This window comes from Callospermophilus lateralis, chromosome 5, assembly GCF_048772815.1.
Source record: "Callospermophilus lateralis isolate mCalLat2 chromosome 5, mCalLat2.hap1, whole genome shotgun sequence".
NCBI classification, from domain to species: Eukaryota; Metazoa; Chordata; class Mammalia; order Rodentia; family Sciuridae; genus Callospermophilus; species Callospermophilus lateralis.
In genome coordinates this window covers 39,601,626-39,629,143 of record NC_135309.1, presented here as the reverse complement: position 1 = coordinate 39,629,143, position 27,518 = coordinate 39,601,626, and the positions used below count along the sequence as shown (strand labels likewise).

Here is a 27,518-nt window from a genome sequence, read left to right as displayed (position 1 = left end):
TAGATGTTTCGGGCACACTTATTAAGCCTTAAGTCAAACAACATGTTTTGGTCATGCCTAACTGGACTTCTAGTCCTGAGAGTAAGTATACTTACCTAGTATGGGTGATTGAGCCTCAGATGTTTTGTTTTGTTATTTGAGGCCAAAGCATTGTGATCAATTCAAATGGCGAGTGTGGCTGGGGTGGGGATAGGAATAAATGCTTTCTTAGCGCCTCCTGCTTTTTTTTTTTTTTTTAAACCATGGCTACAATTTTTTTTTTTAAACAATGGAAAAGGAATGTTAATCTTTTAAAAAGTGTCATATACTTAGAAACAGACTTGCTGCCTTTTCCCCTTTCCATCAGTTCTCTAAGGTGAATCTTCAGGGAGCATATCTGAGCTCTGAATGTAAGCCCTCTCTCTCCCACATACTAGGGGATTGAGGTGACTTCTCCTAACTTCACATAATGGCAGTGAAACCAGGACAAGACAGTTACCTGGAAAAGCAGCTGGCACGAAGCCTGTTCATGTGTAGGTGGAGTCTTGATAGAATGGACCTCAGGCCTGTGCCTCTTCCTGCCTTTCTGCTTCTGTTCTGCTTTCTTACAAAAACATCTCCAATTTTTCTCTGCCTCTCCCTAACTCTTTGCATATATGCTTTGGGTGAAGTTGAAGACTACTGAACTCCAGGAGGGGGCATTCAACTTCTTCCTGGCCACGGTATGACAGTCTTCTGAATGTGTTCGGTTCAGCATTGGAAATGAAAGTCAAGCCCAGGATGTTTGTTCAGCTGTCGAGGGGGAAGCTCTGGGCTTGAACCTAATAGGAGCAGGCATCCATTTTGATTCAATATGGCACCTAATGTTAAAGTCACTATGGAGGTAGGAAGATCTGAGTGGCTTTAGCCCCTAGATTAAGCTACACCTAAAGCTGGTAGTATGCTTTTTCTGATCTTCAAAGCTATTTGAGCCAACTAATTCCTTTTCTTTTTTCTTAAGAAAAAAGAAAAGGAATTAGATGATTGGATTTCCAATCATCTTAAGACTAATATAGTAGACCCAGAGACAAAGAGTAATATGAGAAAGATAAGATTAGGACCTGAAAATTTGTCAATTATACTAGGCCCCATCTGAGGAAAACTGCAGCTTGGAGGCCTTGAGCCCCGAAAAGGAAAAGTAGATAGCTAGAATGTGTCATGTCCTTGGCACTGCACAAGGGTGAAGAGTTTTGATTATCAGTCTTGTCCCTGGGCACCAATCTTTTAGTTCTAAAGAGGTGTCAGATTATTAAAACTAAATAGTGTGTATATTTGAGGTTCATCAGGAAATCTCTATTTTGGCTTGGCCTTCTTTGTGCTCTTCTACTGGAAAAAGATTCATGGATCTTCTACCACAAGCATTCTGGTCTCATAGCAGTTCAGTTGTCTTGCAAATCAACCTGGGACCTGCTACATTTGGCAGTCTCTTGTGAATTTTCATTGTTATAGTCAATCTGCTTAACAATGCCTGTTTCAGGGAAACCTGGCATTTTGTGGAGGTAGTCTACTTATGTGGCTTCAAATAACTCCATCATTCCATGTATGTACATGCAGCTCCTCCCTGGCTTATATCCTCTCCTCTTGAATTTAGATTAGACTTGTGATTGTTTTCATGAACAGAATACAGGGGAAGTGACATTCTTCAGAAGGCCTGGCAACTTCTACTTCCTTCCTCTTGGAACCCTGGGTTGCCATGTGAAAAAGGACAGCCAGAAAAGTGAGAGAATGAGGTACTACACAGAGATGCCTGGTTGGGGAACACTGAGGTGCCAGACATTTAACATTGAGCCCCCCTGAGGCACAGGCATGAGAAAGCACAAGTGAGACCAATATAACTGTCCAGCTGAGCATGTGAATCATGAGATATAATCAAATTGTTGCTTTATGCTGCCAAGATTTTGTTATGCAACTAGACTTCCCCTCCTCCATACACACTGTGCCAATCACAAAAAAAGCAACTCCTTCTGGACACATGAATTACAAAAAGGCCCCTCTTTCTCTACACTGGAGCACAGGTTGCCAGGGCACAGGAGGAGAGAACCAGCTGGATATCTGTTCCACGGGCTTCTCAGGCTGGTACTTTATGTATAGCTACAACACTCCAGTAGTCTGGGGGTTAGAGGTTGTGTAGAAGGATGTCTAAGTAATTAGGTAGCCTGCACTTGTTCCCATTAATCCCTTACCTGTGCTGAACTTTTGCATTGCTTTGCACTTGACCTGTGTCTTGTGGAACTTGTAGAGGCTTAGGCTGTCACTGCTGTCATGGCAAATAGAAGGCAATGATCAGCTCAAGCCAATGCTGAGGAGAAGCAAGTACAGAACTCTTGTTCTGAATAGACCATTTGGATCTTTGAATAGTTTTTGTCCCTCAATCCTTTTCTCATCCTGCCAACTCTTCTCTGTCCCAGGCAACAGTTATCCATTTTGCACATTCTTAAGCAATTCTTTGTGAGGGCCAAATGATACTGGTTGCTATCATTCATTCCTGCAACCCATTTCACTCTCATTTCTTCAGGATTGATGTTTCAGGAAGGAGCAAGTAGTCCATGTTAGATTGCCATGCAGGTGCATGGTCAGTTATATTCTTCAACATAGTCTCTAGTGCAATTTAACAGTCTGCTGGGTGTTACTCTTCCCTAGACTTACTCAGAACAGGGTGGGGTCTGATTCATCTCTGTGCCCAGACTATCAGTCGACTATTGCTTACTGATGCAAGCATCACGAATCAGATTACTCCTTCTCTACTCACCTTCAATCACTACAGTTTGTCCTGAACAGAACAGCCTAATCTTTGAACACAGCTCTGGTCAATAACTCAAGCGAGGGCCGCAAAACTGTCCATTAATTTATCAGACTGAACTACCATTAGTGGACCGAAATGGGCCATTAATTTGTTTTCTGCAAAACTGAAACAGGAAGAATTATTCGACTTGTTAAAGACTGAGTATTTGGTCTTTAGGCAGATTAAGACACTGGCTGAGGTTAAAAGTCTGCAAACTGATCTGTGTTCCCAAGCGATTGACAGGCAAAGGCCTGAGAAGAAACCGCGAGAAGCAAAATAAAAGAAAAAAGTGAAGAGATAAAAGTGAACCACCAGAGACAACAAAGGAGATGAAACAAGGGAGGATCGTTAGGAAGAAGAGAAAAATAGAAGCAACGGTGCAGGAAAGGAGTGAGAGCGGGAACAGAGGGTCGGAGGGCGGTCCCCGCAGCGCGCCGGGCGGGCTCAAAGCTCCTCAGAATGGGGAAGAGGGGGCGGGGCTTCGGGCGTTTGAAGAGCGACCCCCCCTAACCGGACGCATTATGGTTGCATCTGGACGCAGCGACCAATGGGCGGCCGGGATGTTGGAGCGGCGGCGGCGGTCGGGGCGCTAGCTGGCTGGGGGACGGCGGCCGCCGCCATGATGCTTGTTTGCTTTCAATGAAAAAGAGGGGGGCGCGAAGGAGGAGGCGTCGGCGTCGGTGGCGGCGGCGTCGGCGGCGCGGAGGAGAAGGCGGCGGTGGGCGCAGCGACGAGGGCGAGCCAGGGGGCCGACGGGGCGGGAGGGCGTAGCGGTGGCCCGTCGGGGCAGCTGAGGCGGGCAGCTGAAGCGGTAGCTCTCGGAGTGGAAACAAAGACCGGCGGCTGAGGCGGCAGAGGAGCGGCGGTGGCGGCGCTGCAGCAGCGGGCGGGACTGGTATGGTGGTTCCACAGGTCAGACCCCGCTGCACTCAAAGGGAGGAGGCGGTGGCAGCGGCGGAGGAAGGCGGCGCACCTCGAGAGGTGAGCGAGACGGGCCCGAGGCCCGACCCGGGCTGCTCCCCGACTGGCCGCGCACGGACCTTCAGGTCGGTCGTGCCGCTTGTAGCCGGAGCACGCCGGGATAGGTTGCGGGCAACTTTAGTTTTATGAGTGGCAGTCACACTCCTCTGCCAAGCTGGCGGCTGTTGGGGGCGCCCTCTCGACGCGACCGCCTTTCCGGGGCCGCGCCCCCGTGCCGAGTCTGGAGGACGTTGATTGACGGCGGTGGAGGCGACGCGCAAGGGGCGGGGGCGGGCGCCCTAGCTCTGGGACCCAGGCTCCGGTCACTCTCAGCAGCCGGTATTCCTGTTTCGTGTCCTGGACGGGTGGCAACTTTGGAAGTGACTCTGGGAGTGCGCGCTGTGGAGTGTGGAACTTCGCACTCCGTAGCCGCAGTTACCGCCAAGCGGGAAACCAACCGCTCCCCCCTCCCCCCGAATTTTTAAAATTCAGTTTAACTCATATTTTTTGGGGAAGCGGTGAATTACATGCTTAAAAAAGCACTTAGCATCAGATAAAAAGAGATTTATAGTATGGTTTTGTTGAGGTCACGGAGATAGTACTAATTACTTAAGCAATTTTCTCCAGTAACGCAGATTAAATCTGGGCTTTTCATTTTTCAGCACCAGTCATTTTCTGTGGGAACCTTTTTTTCCCTTTGACTCTTAACACCACCGCTCGTTCCCTGAGAGAGCTTGCTAATAGACACCTGTAACCTTTTTTCTTTAACTGTTAACCAAACGACAACATTGTGAATGGTCGTCTTGCTTGATCTTGGATTTGCTGTTACTGTCTTAAGCTGACATTGTTGAAATAATCTGCTTAAATTTGAGTTCTTATATTTACCTGTTTTCCAGGTGAATTGTCTCATCATTGCTAGTACTGAATATTCTTGCTTACTTGCGCCTTGGAATTTAACTTTGGAGAGGAAGAAAGTAAATATGAATAAGACAAAAATAAAATGGTGTGTAATGGCACTTTGTATTTTTCATAGTACACTAAAATTTATCACCACTTCAGAACAGTTTTGAAGGGCTTAGGAGCTGTTGTTGCTACTGATCAAAAGGTTTTGAAGACTTTCTTTTTTAGTAATTGTTGCTAAGATAGTTACCACAATCCTTAATGTGTGTGATGACTTTTAAAATTCAGAATAAAAGTTACTTAATGTCTTTAGTTCAGCTATCTAGTCCAGTCATCTTGCTGTAAACAAAATATTTGAACTGCTGCTCATGAGAAAACTGAGACCTAGAAAGGTTAAATTGACTTGTCTTAAGATATAACAGTTATGTCGAGGGCATGAGAGTGTGTAATTGTTGATGATTTTGTTCCCTTGGGAAAGAAGGGTTTTTTTTTTTTTTTTTTAATGGATAGAAGTTATTTAAGGTAGTTATGGCTGGTTAATTCTCAGTACAGGAACGGGATGGTTACTGAAATGGTCAAAAGAGACTCTGTGATAAAGATACTTTTTTTTTTTTTTTTTTTTTTTTTGAGACTGAAGTTTCTCCCTGAAAGTCAATCCTTGCATAATTTCAGATGATAAGTGGTGACATAGCTAAAGAAGCCTCCTTTTGAATACCTGTTCAATCTGTAGGCATTTTCATGTTTCTTAAATCTTGTTGGCAAAGTAAAACTGCAGTTGTTGGGAAATTTCAGACTCCTTCATTTGAACAGACATGAGCTTGGTCCTGACTACAAATAAAGACATTGTAGGAATTTGTAAGTATGTATTTTGATTAATGCTTAGATATTCCACTATACCCCTATTAGTCTTTGTATATTCTTTAATGCATACACCTTTTTTATATATAATGCAACCAAAAAGGGTAATGTATATAAGGCATATTGAAATAAATAGGTAAGGCAGCTCGCAGGTGACGGGTCAATATCTTCAGCATGTTTGTAATCCGTTCCCATATGCAAGGTCCACTGGTTGGGAAGCTCTGGTTTAAAGCATTTTTCACTTTGAAAAATTTCCAAATAGGTTCAGGTAAGAATGTGTTTTACTGGAGAAGGTACTTTTGTTTGTGGGTATGACATGCTTTCTACATGTTTGTTGTGTGACTGGAACTTAATGTATTATTTAGAAAAGAAAGTTCCCCAACTTTAATTTTCTAATTTCCTAGTTGTACAAAATCTTCTGATGTAGTTTTTTCCTAGAGGTAGCCATCTTAAATGAAATGTGAGTAATAAAACACTGTATATGAAGTTAAGAGATCCTGAGTAAACTAAATTGTAATTATACTATACACATATGTGCATTAGGATACAAAGGAATGTGCCAGATTTTGGTATTTGAACAAGTAATTAATGAGGAACAGAATAATTATTTGGATCTGGGATTGGGGTGGTCTTGGCTGCCTTAACTTTACCCTCTCTGGGCTCTTTCTCTTCCTTATCTGTTTATATTTTTTCAAAACTTAAATAACATGTCAAGGAATAGCATATGCTAGTCATAGTGTTGGACACTGAGAATTAAAAAATGAATATACTTAATTTTTGCTATATAGGCTTAATAGATGTACAGAGTGCTGTGGAAGAACAGAAGAATGATTAAACTTATGGAAGGTCTGGAACTGGTTTATAACACTAACACTGAATAGGAGCTTGTCAAACTTGGGAGGGAATCCTTTCAAACAGAAGGTTTGTACTGAGGTGTCAGATGTTGGAGTAAGGCTAATGGTAAGGTGTTATTGAAACAGTAGGAGTGACTTGAGAGGAACTTGCAAAGGTGTGTCTGACCTAGATTTTGAAAGACCATGCTTGGGAAGATAGAAATGAAGTTTATTCCTTTCTCAGCAAAGTAAGGAGTCAAAATACTTTGAACAGGAGAGCAAAGTGATTTAGGTATCAATTTTGCATCAGTGTGGAGAGTAGAGTGGAGCCAACACAAGTTAAAATCAAATCACGTTAGAGATAGATGTTACTGACAGTTTCTTCTTTTTCACTTGGATGTGGTGGTGTCTCTTGTCTGTGGTCCCTTGTAGTGGGCTTGAGGGTTCTGCTCAATTACTGTAGAAGAGAGGGTCACTTAAAATAAAAATGTCAGTATTTTGGGGAGAGTTGTTAAAAGCAGCCAAAAAATGAAAGCCCTACATGAAAGTTCAGGTTTGAGAACTTTCTTTCTGAGTTAGGCTTAGGCAGACTAGAGAACTTAGCTGGAAAAATTAACCTTATGCTCACCAGACTTCAAAGCCACCAAGTTAAGGTTATGACTGTCCCAATGGTTTTTTAGGATATGGTCTGTAAATGTGTTGTGAAATTTTGGAAAAAGTCAGAGTTTTCTCCTTGGTAAATTAATGAAATTGGAATATTGAAACTATAAAGCCAAAGAACTCATAAAGCTGTTAATTTATAGTCAGTTCTGCTGTAAAGCAACATATAGATTCCTAAGAGTCACTGTGCTGTGCAAAATTGTACTAGAGAAACCACAGGTCTATGGGAAAGAATGAAATTAGGATATAGCACTTAAAAACTTTGGCAGTGACACATAAAAAAAAAAAAACCTAAAAAATTGGTTGGAGCTTTTTATACATGTTAAATAGTTAAGATGTAAATACACAACAAATGTGGTAATTTAAGGTGAAAAATATCTGATTTGCGTGTACAAATGGACCTCAGAAGGGTTGTTGCTTATGAATTATTGTGAATTGGTGGAAGGAGAGTTACCTGAAATCAGATAAAAAATTGTGCACCCTAGAAATGAACGGTCACTCATAACACAAGGTAAACTGACTTAGCTAGTAAGTGTTTAAATGTGTTTTATGTATTTCTCTTTATCTTATTTAAATTGGGTGCAGTTTTCTACTTTTACTTAGTGTTGTTTGCAGACAAAATTGCACATAAGCAAATGAGAAATTTGCATTATATTCATATTGCTCCCTAATATATCATTCATGTTGGAAAAAATTTCACATTTTCAAAACAATTGTTTTATAGCATAACTGATTATACTTGAATATAGCACTTAAAAATAGTACTATAAGCTGGATGTGGTGGTGCAGCCTGTAATCCCAGCAACTGGGAGGAGGCAGGAGAATTGTAAGTTCAGGGTCAGCCTTGGCGAAGTGAGACCCTGTCTTAAAAAAAGAAAGAGCTGTGTATCGTGTCATAGGCCTGTAATCCCAGCCACTCTAGAGGCTGAGACAGGAGGATCTTAGGCTGAGAAAGGAGGATCGTGAGTTCAAAGCCAGCCTCAGTAATGGCAAGGTGCTAAAGCAACTCAGTGAGACCCTCTCTCTAAATAAAATAGAAAAAATAGGCTGGGGGATGTAGCTTGGTAATTGAGTGCCCCTGAGTTCAATCCCTGACACACCCGCCTCCCCCCACCCTCTGTCAAAAAAAAAAAAAAAAAAGAAAAAAGGGCTGGGGGATGTACCTTAGTGGATTCAATTCAATTACCTGGATTCAATTCCCAGTACAAAACAAAAAGCAAAACAAACCAATAATAATAGTACTATAACTCAGTTCCAAAAATACTTAATGAGCAACCCTTGTGTCCCAGGTACTGTGTAGACACTACCTTTGTGGGGGTTATGGTCTTGTTTATAATGGTGTGAACAGAAAGACAAAAAGCACTCACCAGGTTATATCAGTTAGGAATATATAAATCATTTGGGGCATGCTTAGAAAGGAAAAATTTAATTCTTCTTGGGAAACTTGAGGGAGTGACCTCAGATGTCTTTGAGCTGGATCTTGAGAAATAAATAGGGATTTCTCAGGCTGAGTAGGATATTTTAGGGAGAAGGAATAGCATGTCCAAAATCAAATTTATAGCTTGGGTTATGGAACATAGGATACAAAGATGAAAGGAATAAGAAGAGGTCAGAAACAGCTTGTAAATAGTGTTAGGTGTTTTCTTAAAGTGTTAGAGCTTATACCTGTATAGAATGGGAATCCACTGAGAGTTTTGGTAGATAGGGTGGAGAAATGGTGTATATGACATCATACATTTTCATGGGGTACATAGTAAAAATGTGGAAGCTGGATTAATGGGGTTAAGATACTGGAATTAGAGAATATCAAGTAAATACTGCATGATAACATTTACATGTAGAGTGGTAGTTCATTTAGATCTTCCTAAGAAATCAAAGTCATAAGAGAGAGAAAAGTATATAATAACTTTGATATTAGAATTGGAGATAGACAAGCAGTCAACTATAAAAATAGGAAAGGTATGATTCAGAAATTTTTTACCTTGGGAAACTTGGTAGGATTTAACTTGGGAAATAGAGGAAGAAGAACAGATTTGGACAAGCAAAGTGGTAGAGTTTGAGTTTTGAGTAGTTTTTCTTAACTCTTGGATATTTAGATGAGTATGTCTAACAGGTATGTAGATTGTATGTTGGTGGGAGATTGGATCTATTTGATCATTATGTCTTTGACATTGGAAGTTAGGCTTTTGTAGCAGAAGTAAAATATTGAGAATTATGGACACTGCTGGAAGAGTGTAAGTATGCAAATAAATAGCTGTGAAACTTAATATAGAACAGGAAGAGGAGAGGGCAGGGGGACCTCTTAAGGAGGAGGTAGCATTTAGTTTTTGGCAGAATTCAAGTAAAGTGGTTAAGGAGATAAAGCAGAACAGGAAATAGCAACATTATAGAGGCCAAGATTGATAAGAGTGCTGAGAAAGGAAGTTTTCAGTGGTAATAAATGGTCTCCTGGTTTAGGGGAGGATGACATCTGAAAATGGGTAGATAGGATTTGCCAGGTAGGTGAACATAAGCAGAGAAAAATTTTATGGGACCAAGATAGATTGTGGATTGGGCACATGGGAGGTTATGATGAAGACTCTTGTTTGAAAATGAGAGGAAAAGAGTAATAGTTCAAAGAGGAGGCCAAAGTAGAAAAAAGTAGACATCTGTGTTGTCAATTTTTTGATTCCTTAAGGTCAAAACTTAGCAAGTAAATTTCTAATGTATATTTGCTTACCTATTTTTCAAACTTTTCCTTGATAGTTTGGCTGGAATAATTGAATTTTTATTTGGTATATGCATTTTTTTTGGTGGAATTGATTTCAAAAACAAAGTTATTCCTCATTGGAGGTGGAGTTTATCTGGTGTGAAATCATAATAGTAGAATTTTCAGTTTTCACTTACTAGAAGATGTAGGATTTATTTTCACATTCCTTGTGATAGGTTTTTACTTTAGCTCCATAGCCTAAAGTTCATTTGAATTTTTGGTGCAGGTTTTTTTGGCTGGGATGGGGGGTTACTAGGGATTGAACCTAAGGGTGCTTTACCACTGAACTACATTTCCAGCCCTTTTTATTTTTTATTTTGAGATGGGCCTTGCTGAGTTGCTTAAGGCCTTGCTAAGTTGCTGAGGCTGTCCTTGAACCTACAGTCCTCCTGCCTCAACAAATTACTAGGATTATACATATGTGCCACTAGTCTTAAATATGGAATGAGAGCAAATGGGGAATCATTAGATAATTTTTTTCCCCCTGAAGTTACTTGTTACAAACTTGGAGACCTAATGAATTAGGCAGTCGGTCTGGTTCAATTTATGTATATTCATTGATTGTATATAGATTTTTATTAGGTAGATTTTGAGTATGGAGTGATAGTTGTATTAAGAGGCCCAGCTAATTAAAGACCAAGCAGAAAAGAAGATATGACACTCTAAAATTAAATAAAAAATGACTTGAGTTCAGCTTATTGGAAGGTAAAATATTTTCTTTCGTAAGATTATGTGTAGTTAAAAGTAACCCACAGTGTCATAAAGCAGTATCTGATGAAGCTAACTGCTTTGTTTTAGACCGATAATTTCCTTTATTACAATCTAAAATTTTTGGAAATGAAAACTCTATTGGACATCTAAAGAATTGTCATTTGTTTCCCAGTTTTAGGGAAGTTATTATAGGAAATCCAAAGATTTAGGGTTTGTTGTCATAGATAGAAAAAATATTTTTATCTGAATGCTGATAATGTAATGAGCACTGTGTTTTACATGTGTTATTTAACCCTCTCACCAAAATTGTGAACAGATAGTACTGTTTTATAAGTGAGGAAATTTAAGCCTTAAAGATGAAGGTAAACACATTGCAGAATTAGGACTTCTCTAATAGATCTGTTTGAGGTCAGTTTGTATTCTTACTGACATTATGTTGTACTCTTCCCTCTTTCTGCTGAACACACTGTCATGATGTTGTGGCTTGGAATGGACCTTTGTTGTAGATTTGATTGTGTGGGGAGACTCACTTGCCCAAATTTATGACCATTTGCACTGGTGGCTAATCATGTTGACACACAGTTACTAATTGGCAGACTCTTAATACTTTTTGATTATGGATCAAAAACCTCACTGGAGACAACATAAGAATACTTGTCATGTTGGTAAAGTATATACACCATATATCTATCTGAAAGCATTCTGGAAGTGTTTTGTTATTTTGGAAGTGGCAGTCCCAAAGCAGTGTGTAGCAGATCTTCACTAGAACACAGGTGTTTTAGGTGTGTTTTCAAATTTTTTGAAACCTTATCAGTGACTTTTGAGTAAGATTCCAGTATTATTGATGCTTTGTAAGGTCAACAATTCATGGAAAATATTCTTTCTTAGTTTTAGTGGGGGAAATGACTGGATCAAAACTGATTCCTTGTGTATTAAGAACTTCCCAAATGAATATTTGAATGTTGATAATGTGATGAATGCTGTGTTTTACCTGTGTTATTTAGCAGCGAGAATAAGTGTTGAACGCTGACAGAGACCAATTCCCTCTAGGTACTGGTAACTAGAATATTATGATTTGTTGTAGAAAAAGGTTGCCAAGTAGAATTGAAAAATCTTGCAAAAGGTAAGAAAAATGAAAGGATTTATGTTGATGCCCATCATTTGGTGCTGAAGCTAGGGACTAGGTGATTTAGATGCTTGTCTCATGCTAAGGGAATAGATTTAGGTTTGATAACCTCCTGCTCCTTACCTTTAGTCTTGGTGAAAATCTTACCACACAAATCATAGTTTTGTTTTTGTGCTGTGCATGTTAGTGGACAGACATAAAAGATATTTGCAAAAATATAAAACTGTTGCCCTTCTCAGTAAATTTTTACTTGTTTTTTAAAAAGTTACTTTTCATAGCAGGGTCATTTGTTAATATGATAGATCGTTATTTTTGAGTTTATAAATATTTTTAAGTTTCTCAGTTCTAATTTGATTGGTTCTTGATAGCTACAATGCACATAAAGGAGAGCTCCTTGAAGTACCAGTTAATTTTAAAGTGTAAAAGGATCCGGAGATGATGGGTTTAGATCTCTTTAGAGAGAGATCAGGAGTTGAGAATATAGTGATAAGGTTAGCTTGGGAAAGATGATAAGCCTGAGACATAAATAGGGGCTCATGGTTCCTGAAACATTGTATAATGGAGAATTGTATTTAGAGAATGAACTTGTTGGTTGATAGAATCCTATAGAGTAGTTTGAGGCAGTGATGAAATAGAGAGGCTTTGGATCTAGATTGTTCTAGCTTGAAATCTCAGCTCTGTTGTTTATTAAGAATATAAGACCGGAGGGAGGTTAATATTTAAAATCAGACACAGTTTCCTTATCTATAAACATAAAATGAGGATAGCTTCTATCTCATGGGTTGCTGTGAGAATTATATTAAGATAATAAGGTCATTATTGCATAGTAGTTGAAAGCACAGACTTAGATGGGTTGAAATAGCTCTGTAGCCTCAGATAAATTACTCATTCTCTGAATCTTCCTTTCTTAATATAAAATGACTAATAGGGTGTACTTACAAGATTATTTGAGGGTTAAATGATATAACATGTAAAGTGCCTAATAGATCTGACAGGTGGTAAGTGCTCAAAAAAGAAAAAAAAAACAGTTAAATGTTGTATACTTAGTGTAGTAAATTGCAGATAGGTGCTTAACACATTTTTGCCATTACCTGCATCTGTTTATACTTGTATTTGGCCATAACATGTCACTGAGATTAAAGTTTATATAGTTTGTTTCCTTGCTTCTTATCCCAGGCTATCCTAGAACCAATGTTCTCCGTTTCCTTGTATACTAGGAAGGTTCTTTCTGTTTGGTTTCTCTGGATTTTGTCTTCAACATTAGAAACCAAGTTATCAATGTTTCATATTCTTGGTAAGATAGTCACAACTTCTTTTACTTCTCTTAGCACTCTTGTAAAATGGTTGCTTTTTTTTTTTTTTTTAACTACCATCACTTCTTCCCTTGAATTCATGTAAACATTCACTGAGTACCTACTGTCTGCCAGGCTAGAGAGATGTAAATATACAAATTTTATGGAGCCTATGTTTTTGTAGGGTGAGTTAGATATATTCAAAAAAATTAAGGTGGTATTAATGAATATAGCTGTAGACATATTTTCAAGGTTGAGAATAGTTCAAATCAGGAAACAGTAAACTGTTTGGGAGGGACAGGGAAGAAGGTTGTAATGGACCTTTTGAAATTAGATATTCATGTTAGCGTTTGAAGGATAACTAGGGATCTTTTGATATCTGGGGCATTTCAGGCAGAAATAATACCATATGCAAAGACATGGAGATTTGTGAGAGGTAAATAGAAATTAGGGAGATCCGTTATGAGGCTAGAGGCACACAAGGGGCAGGCAGGTCACAAGCACACATTATTTTGTGATTGAGTATGAGTTTCCTCTGGTATTTTAGTTTAACATAGTGTTAACCCTCCATATTTGCGAACTCAACCAACTACTGAAAATATTGGAGGGAAAATTGGATCTGTAGTAAACATACACAAATTTTTTTTCTTGTTTTTATTTCCTAAGCAATACAATCTAACAGCTGTTACACAGATAGTACTTACATTGTTTTAGGCATTATAAGTAATCTAAAGATGATTTAAAATATATGGGAGGATGTGCATAGTCATATGCAAATACTGTGCTCCTTTATATAAAAGGCTTTGGAGCATCCTCAAATTTTGGTATCCACTGAAAATCTTGGAACCAGTCATCCTAGGACTGGTTGCAGTTACCATGTGATGACCGTATTTGATCTTTTCTATTAGGTGCAGTGCCAGATTCAAAGAGTACTAAGATGAATAAGATGTAGTTTTAGGACCAAGAATGGTATCTAGGATGAATTATGATGGTGGAATAGCTTATGTAAATACTTCAGGAATTAAGGCGGAATTAGTGAGAGATTTAGGAGTTGAAATGGGCTGGAATCGGAGACTGTCATATTCATTTTTGGTTTGAAAACTGGGTGGGAATCATAAGAAGAAGGCAGATTTGAAGATCAAGGTGATAATTTCATTTTTTGGTACGATCTTTATGATAACCTTGTTTTTTTCCCACTAACTGCTTTTTCTGTTCCTCCTAAGGCTATTCAGGTACTTTGTTTCTGAGACATTATCATGGGTTGTTAGATACCTGCCATGGTATTTTCAGCTATTTAAAATAGCAATTTCAAAACCCAGCTAGGACTTAAGCTTTGCGTTTTAGACAACCCATCTTTTTCAGAAGAGTTGTTATTTTGTAGTTTTGTTTTCTGACAGGACACTAGTGGTACTTATTTTGCCACTAAGGACACTTGCTAAATAAGGTTTATTATTGTGTAAACTCTTTTAACTAGCTAATATATGAAACCTAGCTAAAAGGAGAAAAGGAGTGTCATAACTGAGAGGCAGGATGATTTAGGTTTACAGTGACAATAGAAGTACCTAAGTTGAATTGAAGTTATAAAAAAAAAGGATTAGGACTGTAGTCCAAGGGAGCCAACTGGTTTTATCTGTACTAGACTCAGACTCTAATGGTTTAGATATGTGGTATCCCCCAAAAGCTCATACGTGAGACAATGCAAGAAGATTTAGAGGTGAAATGGTTGGGTAATCCAATCAGTGAATTAATCCCCTCATAAGGATTAACTAAGTGAGAACTTGTCTTAAAAAAAGTTAAGATCTGGGGGTGTAAATCAGTAGTAAAGTATTGATGGGTTCAATTCCCATTACCACCAAAAAAGAAAAATATGTATTGTGGGCCTGCCATCTCAGCCATAAAATAATCATATTTATCAATATATTGTGTTTACATAACATTTAAAATGTCTTAGATACTGATGGAAATGTTCCACATCCTTGTGGAAACAGAATATTTATTATATTCTCTTAGTGTATATTATATTCTGTTAGTGTTACACCTAAAATATTTTAAGGTACCTGTGAATGAGTTGTCATTTGTGGTATATTTTAAAAGGGAGTGAACTGGGGAGGGTTTCAAAGTACAGGCCTAATGGCTTTTTTATTTTTTATGAAATGAAAAATACCAAAGTTGTTTTTATGTTCAACTTCCTTTTTTTGACTATTTCTTTTTCCATTTTAATTATATCACTGTTTTCCTACTTCTCTTTCCATTGAAAGCATAGTTTGGAACTCATTTCTGTTCCTGTTTTGAAATTTGTGCACTTTTCATTGAGTTCTCTTTTCACTATAATGTATGGAAATAATGGACTGTAATAAATTTGGCATGGGATTGCTGTAAACCCAAGTTTTGTATTTTGGCCTACTTCTGAAAGCTAGAATGTTTTTTGAAGGACATTCAACAAAATTCTATAATTGTTTTGTCTAATCTTAGTTTGTGGACAGCATTCATGGTTGCTTTGTTATGGAAAAAAAGCTTGTGCCATTTATGATTGTGGAGTGTAACTGAAGAATGGCAGTAAGTCTGCTGATTACATCAGAAGGTACAGAGAGACATATTGGAATAAAGGTCTGGAAAAGTAGAGCATTTTGAATTCAGAACTGTAGAGTTTGAATTTATTTTCTCTTAAAGCAATAGAGATCTTAAAAGGGAGTAGAAGAGATGACAGATTCATAGTTTCAAAGCTTTTATAGGACCAGAAGTCAGTCCAGTTAAATCTTCCATCCTTTGTGGCTCTTTTTACTGAATTTTGCAGTGTAATTAGTATTCAGTCTTAGGAAGAATAATTTGAGTGTGGTATATAGGTTAGTTGTAATTTTAAAAGCATGAGTACCAATTATAAGAACTCGATTACACTGTTGTAAGATTTTTGTTTGCCCCTTCATAGATTAAACCTGAGAATTTATTTATTCTTTAATTCTAGCACCTAGTAGAGTGCTTAGCACTAAGTGCTCAGTAAATAACTTGGTGAATGAATAATTTTATAAAGAAAGCACGTATGGAATGCACAAAAGAGTGTACTGAACTTTCGTCTTTAGGAAGGGCTAGAAGATGTAATAAGAGTTATTTGAAGTGTGAGTAGGAGTTTAGGTCTTTGGTAAAGGAATTCGCATTTGTTGAAAGACTGTGACTTAAAAGTAGGGTTGCTCTAATTTAGGACTATTAGTGAGGGGGATGTAGAGAAGTGGCTGAAGGGTGGGAGAATAGCTAATTTCAGTGCAAAAGACTTGGAAGACCAGGTATGATGATGCTCACCTATAATCCAAGCTGCTCAGGATGCTGAGGCAAGAGGATTGCAAATTTGAGGCCATTTTGGGTGACTTAGGAAAACCCTGTTTTAAAAATAAAAAAGCTGGGAGGTGTAATTGAGTGGTAAACTGCTTGGCTAAGGAGTCCTGAGTTCAATCCCCAGTACTACAAAGGAAGAAAAAAAAATCGCTTTTATTTATTTATTTATTTATTTTTTAAGTTTGCACTTTATCTAGGTAGCCAGGAAGAGCCATTTTACATTTTTAATAAGGAGAGTGCCATGAGCAGGCATGTATCGGGAAGATGATTATAGTACTCAAAGAGGGATTGTGTAGTAGTTGAAGTTGAAAAATAAGTAAGATCTATATTAACTTCAGTGGCATTGAAAATGGAGAATACAGATTAAGAGCTCCTCAATAGGTAAAAGTAATTAGAATTTAGTGAAAAATTGGTTGAGACGTTGTTAAAAATGCATTGGAAGAAGTAAATTGGCATTGAGATTAGTTTTTTTCACTACCTTTTCAGGTCATTTCAGCTCTAGCTTTTGGTAGCCCTGAGAGGAATCTGAGTCATAGGGGCTTTCTGCACATGAGTTTCTTTCTTTCTGTTTCTCTCTCTTCCTTTCTTGTCTTTCTTCCTTTTTTCCTCTGTGATGATTGGAAAAGAAATAAAGCTTGAGGATGGAGAAGGAGAGACGGGCACAGTGGTGCACACCTGTAATCCTAGCAGCTCTGGAGGCTGAGACATGAGGATCAAAGCCAGCCACAGCAACAGCAAGGCACTAAGCAACTCATTGAGACCCTGTCTTTAAATAAAATACAAAATAGAACTGGGATGTGGCTCAGTGGTTGAGTGCCCCCTGAGTTCAATTCCCAGTTCAATTTCCCACCCCTCGCTCAATAAATAAATAAAGAATGGAGACAAAGAAAATGTAGAAAATGTCTAAAAGAAAAGAAAGATTGCAAATTCAGTATTTTATCATATCAAATGAGACTGGCAGTAACTCAGACTCATTTTTCCTTTGAAGAAAATCTGGCCAACTAAATAAGTTAACTTCAGAAAGCCTTTAACAAAAACACATTTTGTACCTTGTCAAAATTCATATTTATCACATAATTTTAAAATATTTTAATATGAACTAGGTTTTTTTTAAATTTTATTTGTTCTTTTTAGTTACACATGACAGAAGAATGAATTTTAACATACATACATGGAGTATAATTTCCCATTTTTGTGGTTATACATGATGTGGAGTTACACTGATTGGGTATTCATATGTGAACATAGGAAAGTTATGTCCCATTCATTCTACTATCTTTCCTATTCCCATCCCCCCTCCTTTCCTTCATTCCACTTTGTCTACTCCAGAGAACTTCTACCTCCCTCCTTATTGTAAGTTTGCACACACATATCAGAAAGAACATTTGGACTTTGGTTTTTTTAGGATTGGCTAATTTCACTTAGCATGATAATCTCCAGTTCCACTCATTTACTGGCAAATGCCATAATTTCATTCTTCTTTAAAACTGAGTCATATTCCATTGTGTGTATATACCACATTTTCTTTATCCATTCATCTGTTGCCCATCAACAGAGCTGCTATAACATTGATGTGACCATGTTACTATATTATGCTGATTTTAATTCCTTGGGTATATCCTGAGAAGCGAGATAACTGGGCCAAATTTTGATTCCATTCTAAGTTTTCTGAAGAATTTCCATACTGCTTTCCTTAGTAGTTGCACTAATTTGCAGTCTTACCAGCAATGTGAGTACCTTTTTCCTTACATCCTCACCAGCATTTATTGTTGCTTGTTTTCCTGATCATTGCCATTTCAACTGGAGAGAGATGGAATCTCAGTGTAGTTTTAATTTGTATTTCTCAAATTGTTATGGATGTTGAACACTTTTCATATATTTGTTGACCATTCATATTTCTTTTTCCGTGAAGTGCGTGTTCATTTCCTTAGCCCATTTATTGATTGTGTTATTTGTTTTTTTAGTATTAAGTTTTTAAAGTTCTCTATATTTTCTGGAGATTAATGCTCTGAGGTGCAGCTGGCAAAGATTTTCTCCCATTCTGTACAGTCTTTCTTCGTGTTCATGATTTGTTTCCTTTGCTGTAAAGAAGCTTTTCAGTTTGATACCATCCCAATGATTGATTCTTGATTTTACTTCTTGTGCTTTAGGAGTCTTGTTGAGAAAGTCAGGTCCTAATCTGGCATGATAGAGAACTGGGCACTCATTTTCTTCTAATAGTCACAGAGTCTCTGGTCTAATGCCTAGGCCTTTGATTACCTTTGAATTGAGTTTTGTGCAGGGTGAGAGATAGAGGTTTAATTTCATTTTCCTACATTTGGATTTTGTTTTCGTAGCACCATTTGTTGAAGAGGTAATCTTTTCTCCATTGTATGTTTATGGTGCTTTGTCAAGTATGAGATAACTATTTATGTGGGTTTGTCTCTGTGTATTCTATTCTCTACCATTGGTGTTCATGACTGTTTTGGTGCCAATGCCATGCCGTTTTTATTACTATAGTTCTAGTATAATTTAAGGTCTGGTATTGTGCTTCACTTTCCTCACTAAGGATTGTGTTGGCTATTCTGGGTCTCTTATTTTTCCAAATGAATTTTATGATTGTGTTTTCTATTTCTATGAAGAATGTCATTGGGATTTTATTGGGAATTGCATTAAATCTGTTTAGTGCTTTTGGTGGTATGGCCATTTAAATTATATTATTTCTGCCTGTCCAGGAACATGAGAGATGTTTCTTTCTTCTAAGACCTTCTTTAAGTTTTCTTTAGGGTTCTATAGTTTTCATTGTAGAAGTCTTTCACCTGTCTTTTTAGATTGAGTCTCAAATATTTTCTTTGAGGCTGTTGTCAATGGGATAGTTTTCCTAATTTCTCTTTCAGTTAATCAGTTGATCACTAATGTATATGAACACAATTGATTAAAGGGAGTTAATTTTATATCCTGCTACTTTACTTAATTTATTTATGAGTTCCAAAAGTTTTCTGGTGGAGTTTTTTGGGTCTTCTAAATATAGAATCATGTCGTAGGCAAATAGGAATAGTTTGAGCTCTTCTTTTCCTTTTTATATCCTTTAATTTCTTTCTTTTGTATAATTGCTCTGGCTAGAGTTTCTAGGCATATGTTGAAGGGAAGTGGTGAAGAGGACATCCTTGTCTTGTTCCAGTTTTTAGAGGGAATGCTTTCGGTTTTACTCCATTTAGAATGATGTTAACCTTGGATTTAGCATATATAGTTTTTATAAAGTGGAAGTGTGTCCCTACTATCTCTGGTTTTTCTAGCATTTTGAGTGTGAGTGGATGCTGTATCTTGCAAGTGCTTTTTCTCCATCTGTTGAGATAATCATTTGATTTTTGTCTTTAAATTTATTGATGTGATGAATTACATTGATTGATTTACATATTTTGAACCAACCTTGCTTGATCATGGTGCACTATCTTCTCTTTTTTTAATATATACATTTTTTTAGTTATAGAAATAGCTTTATTTACTTATTTTTATGTGGTGCTGAGGATCAAATCCAATGCCTAATAAATGAGAGGTGAGTGCTCTGCCACTGAGCCACAATCCCTGTCCTTGCACTTTTTAATAAGTTTTGTATGCAATTTGCCAGAATTTTGTTAAGAATTTTTACATGTATGTTCATCAGGCAAATTGGTCTGAATTTTTTCTTTCCTTAATGTATCTTTGTCTGGTTTTAGAGTCAGGGTGATACTAGCTAGCTTCAAAGAATGAGTTTGGAAGGGTTCCCTCCTTTTCTATTTCATGGAGTAATTTGAGGAGGATTGGTGTTCTTTGAAAATTTGGTGGAATTGAGCTGAAAATCCATCTGGTACTGGGCTTTTCTTTTTGGTAGGATTTTGATGGTGTATTCAATTTCATTGCTTGAAATTGGTCTGTTTAAATTTTCTATGTCCTCCTGATTCAATTTGGATAGGTCATATGTTGCTAGAAATTTGTCAAGGTTTTCTATTAGAGTATAAATTTTCAAAGTAGTTTCTGATTATTGTCTGAATTTTAGTAGTGTCCATTGTAATATTCTTTTTTCATCATGAATTTTAGTAATTTAAGTTTTCTTTCTCTTTCTCTTTGTCAACTTGGCTTAAGGGTTTATCAGCTTTATTGATCCCCCTTCCCCCAAGAATCAACTTTTTTGTTTTGTCAGTTTTTTTGTTTCAATTTCATTGAGTTCAGCTCTGATTTTAATTATTTCTGGTCTTCTGCTTTGGTGTTGATTCCCCCAACCCCCCTCCCTAGGGCTTTGAGATGTAATGTTAGGGTATTTATTTGGTGACTCTCTATTTCCTTAATGAATGAACTCAATGCAATGAACTTTCCTCTTTGAACTGCCTTCATAGTGTCCAAGAGATTTTGATATGTTGCATTACTATTCTCATTTACCTCTTAAGTATTTTTTTTATTTCATCATCCCTGATTTCTTCTGCTATCCATTGTTTGTTCAGTAGCATATTATTTAGTCTCCAGGTGTTAGAATAGCTTGTATTTTTTATTTTATCCTTGATTTCTATTCCATTATGATCTGATAGAATACAAGATATCATCTTTCCTTTTCTTTTAGTTTCCTAAGAGTTGCATTGGGTGCTGTATTTTGATGAATACTTTTTCTGCATTAATTGAGATGACCATATGATTCTTTAAGTCTATTGGTGTGATGAATTACATTTATTGATTTTTGTATGTTGAACCAATCTTGCATCACTGGGATGAACCCCATTTGATCTTGGTGCACTATACTTGTGATATGTTTTTGTATTCAATTTGCCAGAGTTTAATTGAGAATTTTTGCATCTGTGTTCTTAGAGATATTGGTCTACAGTTTTTTCTTTCTTTGATGTGTCTTTGCCTGATTTGGGAATCAGGGTGATATTGGTCTCAGAATGAGTTTGGAAGTGCTCCCTCTTTTTCTATTTCATGAAATAATTTTAGAGTAGTAATTCTTTAGTATACATCTGGCCTGGGCTTTTCTTGGTTGGTAGGCTTCTGATGGCATCCTCTATTTCCTTGCTTGAAATTGATCTGTTTAAATGGTGTATATCATTCTGATTCAATTTGGGTAACCCATATGCCTCTAGAAATTTGTTGATGCCTTCAATATTCTGTATTTTATTAGAGTACAAGTTTTCAAAATAATTTCTGTTTATGTAGATGCTCCATTGTTTGGGGTATATTTAATTGTTATGTCTTGTTTTTTTTATTATTGGTTGTTCAAAACATTACAAAGCTCTTGACATATCATATTTTGTTATGTCCTGTTGATACATAATTCCCTTAGCCAATATGAAATGTGCTCCTTTGTCTCTTCTGATTAACTTTGGCTTGAAGTCTACTTTATCTGATATGAAGAAAGAAATCCCTTTGTTTTATGAGTTCCATGTGAATAATATTTTTCCCATCCACTTACCTTCAGTCTGTGGATGTATTTGCACAAGAGGTGAGTCTCTTGGAGACAGCATGTCGTTCGTCTTTGTTTTTTAATCCAGTCTGTCAGTCTGTATGATGATTTTAGGCCATTTACATTCAGTGTTATTAAGAAATGATTTTTATTCCCTGTCATTTTTACTTGTTTCTGGTTTTTAATTTGAATTAGTTTCTCCTTTGATTGACTATTCTTCTAATGTAGTTTCTCCCTTTATTGGTTTTCACTATTATTTTTCACATCCTCTTCATGAAGTATCACATCGGGTATGTTTGGTAGTGTAGGCTTTATCGTTGTGAATTCTTTTAACTTTTGTTTATCATGGAGGGTTTTTATTCATTGTAAATTTTGAAGTTTAATTTTGCTGGGTATAATATTCTTGGCTGGCATCAATTTTCTTTTAGATCTTGGTATATATTATTTCAGACCCCCTTGCTTTGAGGGTCTGGGTTAAGAATTCAGCTGAGATTTGGATTGTTTTCCATCTAAATGTTACCTGTCATTTTTCTGTGCAAGTTTTAAAAATTCTATCCTTATTCCATGTTAGGCATTTTCATAATAATGTGCCTTGGTGTGGCTCTGATGTAATTTTATATATTGAGGGTCCTGTAAGCCTCTGGAATTTGATTTTCCATTTCATTCATCAGTTTTGGGAAATTTTATAATACTAGTTCATCAGAAAGATTGTGCATTCCTTTCGTTTGTATATCCAAGCTTTCATCTATCCCGATAAATCTTACACTTGTTCCTTTCAACTTAGCCCATATTTCTTGGAAGTTCTATTCATGGTCTCTTAACATCTTTACTGCACAGTCAACTTTATTTTCAAGATTCTATATTTTGTTTTCATTGCTGGAAACACTTGTCTTCCAAGTGATCTAGTCTGTTGATTGTGCTTTCCATTGACTTTTTAATTCCTTCATTTTAAGGATTTCTGCTTGATTTTGTTTTTCAGAATATCTGTCTTTATTGGAGTGATCTTTCACTTCCAGTATTTTCTTTCTGATTTCACTGCTTACATCGTCCTTATCTTGCAGATTAGTTTACCTATGTACATTTTAAACTTCTCTGACATGACTTCCACTGTGTTATTGATGGATTTTGGTATTGGAGTATCTTGAGTTTATTTGGGGTGATTTGTTCCCTTGCTTTTTCATGTTGTTTGCATGTCTATCCATCTAACAATATGGGTCTGAGGCAGAAGATTTTCTATCCTGTAGACTTACAGTGTCTCTGAAGGTTTCCAGTACCTCACCATTTAGGGGGGAGACATATAGTAACAACAATCAATGCAAATAATATACAGCATTAAACCAAATAGTTCCTGCTGTGGCATCTACAGTGTTAGTTGTCACAAGAAACAAATGATTTGATCAGTTTTTGCCTATAATAAAAACATTAAATTCGCCAAAGGGTTTACAATTTCAAATGGTGGACAGGAAGAAAACAGAAATAATATAGGATGTGATGATTATGAGGGAGTAGGAGAGATGATAGAAGTTACAATTAAAGGAAGAGTGAAAGAACAATAGAAATTGACTGTCAGCAGAAGATGAGAGAAAGAATCAAGGGAAACTCTGTGAGAAAAAATATATAAAGTAAAAATTTTAAAAATTAAAGGAATATAAAACAAAGCTGAAATAAACTAATCAAACATCCTAGTCATCAAAAAACTGATCCATGAAAAATAACTGCCTTCAAAAATGCTAGAAATGAGAATATAAGTGTATATAAATGTCCATGAATCATTAAAGTCACAATAAAACAAAAGAAAAAAAGAGAAAAAGCAATCTTGACAAAAAGTTAAAGAATTATTTCGGTTGGAGTTCAAAAGATTTTCAGCTTCTCAAAGTGTTAGGTGGGGCCTTCTTGAGCATGATGTCCCACTCTCTGGGTGGATTGTTGGAATGAGAGCGGTAATCCTGTAGGTGGAAATCCTGGAGGTGGGGTTTAGGCCTAGGTAGGCCCCAGGCTTTTCACTGAATACCATTTGGTCTGGAGATTTTACATCAGCATACTTCCAGCAGTTGCTGGTCCACACTGGAAGACTGCATCCCAAGGATCTCTTGAATTCCACATGTGTGGTAGAGGAGCCAATTCTTAGTACACTACATCACCTATGGACCTCATATTTACTGGTCTTGTGTTCAGTCTCCAAGCTCACCCCTGTCCCCACCCTTTCGAATTCCTGTCATGGTGTGTCTCTCCTAAAAGCAGCTGGACTGGGGGGGACGAGGGGGGGGGGGATGAACCAGGTGGAAACCCGGCCAGTATTCCCTGTACAAACCTCTGTCCTCTTTTGATTTTTTTCCTAGTCACTTAGGCACACACTATGTCATTCAGTGTGGGTTTACCAGGCCTGCATTTTGGGCCAGACTCAGGTTTGCCAGGAATTGGCTCCTGCAGCTCCTGGCTCCTATACCACAGCTGCAAAATGGTTTCTTCCTTTGTCCTCCTCATGCAGCCAGGAGATATGGGGCTTCTTTTTTGCACAAGGATATTGTGCAGCACACCTTTTAGTTTAGTGAGGTGTGGTGTCTTTGATCTCTAAACTCTCTGAGACATGCTTCAGGTCTCCTAAAAGTGTGGGTTCCTTTAATTTTTTTATTCCTCTACTTTGCTCATGGAGAGACTGCTCTGCCTGGGTCCTCCAGCCACAGTATCAGCTGTGGGCACTGCGGGTTTCTTCCTTATTATGTCCAGCCTCCTAGTCTCCGATCTGCTTTGAATGTCCAGTATTAAATTCCAGTAACATCCTCCTTTTTTTCCTCTCAACTTGCTGAGAAGCTGCCTATTTGTTTCCTTGGTTTCACACCAGAGCAGCCAGGAAAGTGACCTTCTCTATACTGCCGTCTTGAAACCTCAACTTAACTAGTTATTAAATATTTTCTCTGTTCACAAATTGTTCTTTAATTTTGGTTTATGAATCCAGTGTAGGAACCAGGCATTGCATTGGAATATATCCCTTAATTTTCTTCAAATCTAGAATATTCTTGATACCAGCTTGTTGAAGACAGCATAAAGGTTTACCTGCAAAAAGTCCCACATCCTCATTTTGTCTCATTGTTCTTTTGGTGTCGGCCGGCCAGTTCCTCTAGTTTTTAATCAAGGCATGAGCATTGATGACCCAGTATCTGGTTTTCCCAACAGTAGTGTTGATAACATTGACAAAGTGCAACAGTTTATTCCTCCATTAAACGTTGTCAATAAATTTGTAGCCTGTGTGGTAATGTTACTTTAGCCTTAGTGTCAGTGCCAATGTTTAATCCAGTTTATATTTCTTACCTGACTAATGTTCATTAGGAATTACAAAATGATTGTACATCATAAGATTGCTTTTGTTTTTTAATTCTTTCATACTTAATTTATTAGGTATCATTCATTAATAAAGTAAGATTCCTTCAACTTGGCTGTTTTGATTACTCAGAATATAGTTCCCTTCTGAAAAGATAATCACTTGAATCTTACTAATTTTTAGTTTATTCCCTATTTCAAATGCTGTGTGCACATTCTTTCTTTCCCTCTTCACCTTGCCTTTATTACCATAGTAGTTTTCTGTGCTAATAATTCATCCTTTATATCACTGCCAGACCCTTTTCTGCACCATAGATAGGATCATATTTTCCCTCCTTTGTATTGACTTTCTTTTTTTGAGGTGCTCATAGATTTTCATTAAGTGTATTTCAGTTCATTATAATTGGGATTCTTTTTGCTCAAATTGTCATAACTTTGGCCAATAAGGAGGATCCCTTCTAGCAATTCTTGTTTTATGCTGACATGATGACCCTATTAGACTTAGCTTTTTGGCACTGAGAGATGCCCCAGGGTGATTTCATATATTTCCTGTCCCACACTTATAATTGGCTATTTTACATAGAACTTTGCTTTCTTGATACAGTAGTCCCCCCTACCCCCACCCCCGCCCCATCACAATTTCTCTTTCTGAGGCTTCTTTTATCCATAGTCAACCATGGTCCCAAAATAGTAAATGGAAAATTCCTTAAATAAAGAAATAAAGTTTTTAATTGTCCTCTGTCCTGAGTAATGCATGATGAAATCTTATGCCATCCTATGCCCAGAAAGTGAATCATTTTTTTATCTGGTATATTCATTCTATATGTGCTACTTACTTATTACCATCTGGAATATCAGATTGACTATCAGTACCACAGAGCTAGTGCTCCATTAACTTTTATTTTACTTAATAATGTTCTTAGAGTGTAAGAGTAGTGGTGTTGGCAATTTAGATATGCCAAAGAGGTTGTAAAGTGTTTCCTTTAAGGGAAAAGATGAAAACTCTCAGGAAAGACAAAAACAAAATTGAATGCTGAGGTTACTAAGATCAAAGGTAAGAGTGAATCTTCTGTACTTGAACTTATGAATAAAGAAAAAGAAATTTGTGCTATTAAACGTCAAACTGCAAAAGTTACAGCCACATAAGTGCTTACTTTAAATGGAAACAGCATTAAATTATAATGCTCAGAGCTGGGGCTGTAGCTCAGTGGCAGAGCACTTGCTTAACATATGTGAGTTGCTGGGTTTGAACCTTAGCACTACATAAAGTAAACAAATAAAGGCCTTAAAAAAATTATACTGTTCAGTATTGTCCATGGTTTGAGGAATCTACTGGGGTTACTGGAACATACCCCCCACACAGATAAGAGGGAACTACTATATTAGAGTTCAAAACTACTATATTAGGAGTACTCTTATTCCAGAAGGTAATATTTCTTCTGGAATGCTGAAGTGGATAGTTAGAAATAAATTAAAAATTATGAGTTTATATTGAGTCTCAAATCAAGTTGTTATTAGTGTTTTCATTTACTTTCCTTGATTTATAAAAGTTCTGTTTTATTTGTAAATTTTTTTTTTCTAACATCATTAACATAAGCACTTATTTGCTTAATCCTACCAATAGCATAGTTAATGTTCTTTTCACATCTGTGTGGTTTTTCATAGTATGGCTGTATAGTAGCTTATATAACTGTATGTTCTTACTGGTGGTCATTTAGGTTGTTCACTTTTTTTTTTCTTTCAGAAATAATGCTCTTGTAAATTAAGTACTTATTTAGGAAAAGCATATGGATTGTATGTTTTTTTAGTAATTTTTATCTAAGAAACTCCTTAGTATATTAGTTTATTATAATAGTTCATTGTGTATTATTGTATTAGTTTATGCAAATAAAGTGATTGGAACTGTTCGCCTGGTGATCAGAAGTTTGGGATTTTTAGCCCTGCCCACTGACTTCTGGAAAGGGGAGTAAAGAGTTAGAGATGGAGCTATGTTAACAACTATTGAACAATAATCTTTGAATGAGCTTCTTGGAGGTCTTAGGAAATTGGCCTGCCTGGATAGGACATGGGAACTTCTCTGTCTTTCCTCCATATGACCCTGTGATACCTCATCTGGCTGTTCATCTGTATCCTTTACAAAATCCTTTGTAATAACCAGTGAACTTAAGTAAAATGTTTTCCTGATTTCTGTGTGCTATCCTAGCAAATTAATTGAACTCAAGGAGGAAGTAGTGGGAACTCCAGTTCATAGCTGGTTGTTGGTCAGCAGTATAGGTGACAATCTGCTACTTAATATTGCATATGAAGGATGGGTACTATGGGAATGACCCCTTAAACTGTGAGGTCTTATTTTTAACTCCAGATAATGCCAGGAGTGGGTTGGATTACAGGACAGTCAATTGATGTCCACTGAAGAATTGCTTGGTGTGAGGAAAAACTTTCATACCCCAAGTCACAGAAGTGTTTATGTGAAATATGAGAGTAGAGAGAAAAAATGGTTAGACCTTTCTTTTATGGTGGGTTCTTAGCACTTCTATTTTCCCCGTAGAGATTTGTTTTGAAGGCTGGGTTTTTTCT

General features: G+C 37.1%; 1 protein-coding gene across 2 annotated transcripts in view; it reads left to right on the top strand.

The window, feature by feature from the left end:
* The first annotated feature begins 3,490 nt into the window (after positions 1–3,490).
* Cnot6 (CCR4-NOT transcription complex subunit 6) overlaps positions 3,491–27,518 on the top strand; it is a 73,177-nt gene continuing 49,149 nt past the window's right edge. The window contains exon 1 of one of the 2 annotated variants that reach the window (XM_076856531.1): positions 3,491–3,781. The gene's annotated coding sequence lies outside the window, so the exon portion shown is untranslated. The remainder of the gene's footprint in view (positions 3,782–27,518) is intronic. The other variant, XM_076856530.2, reaches the window with a different exon arrangement.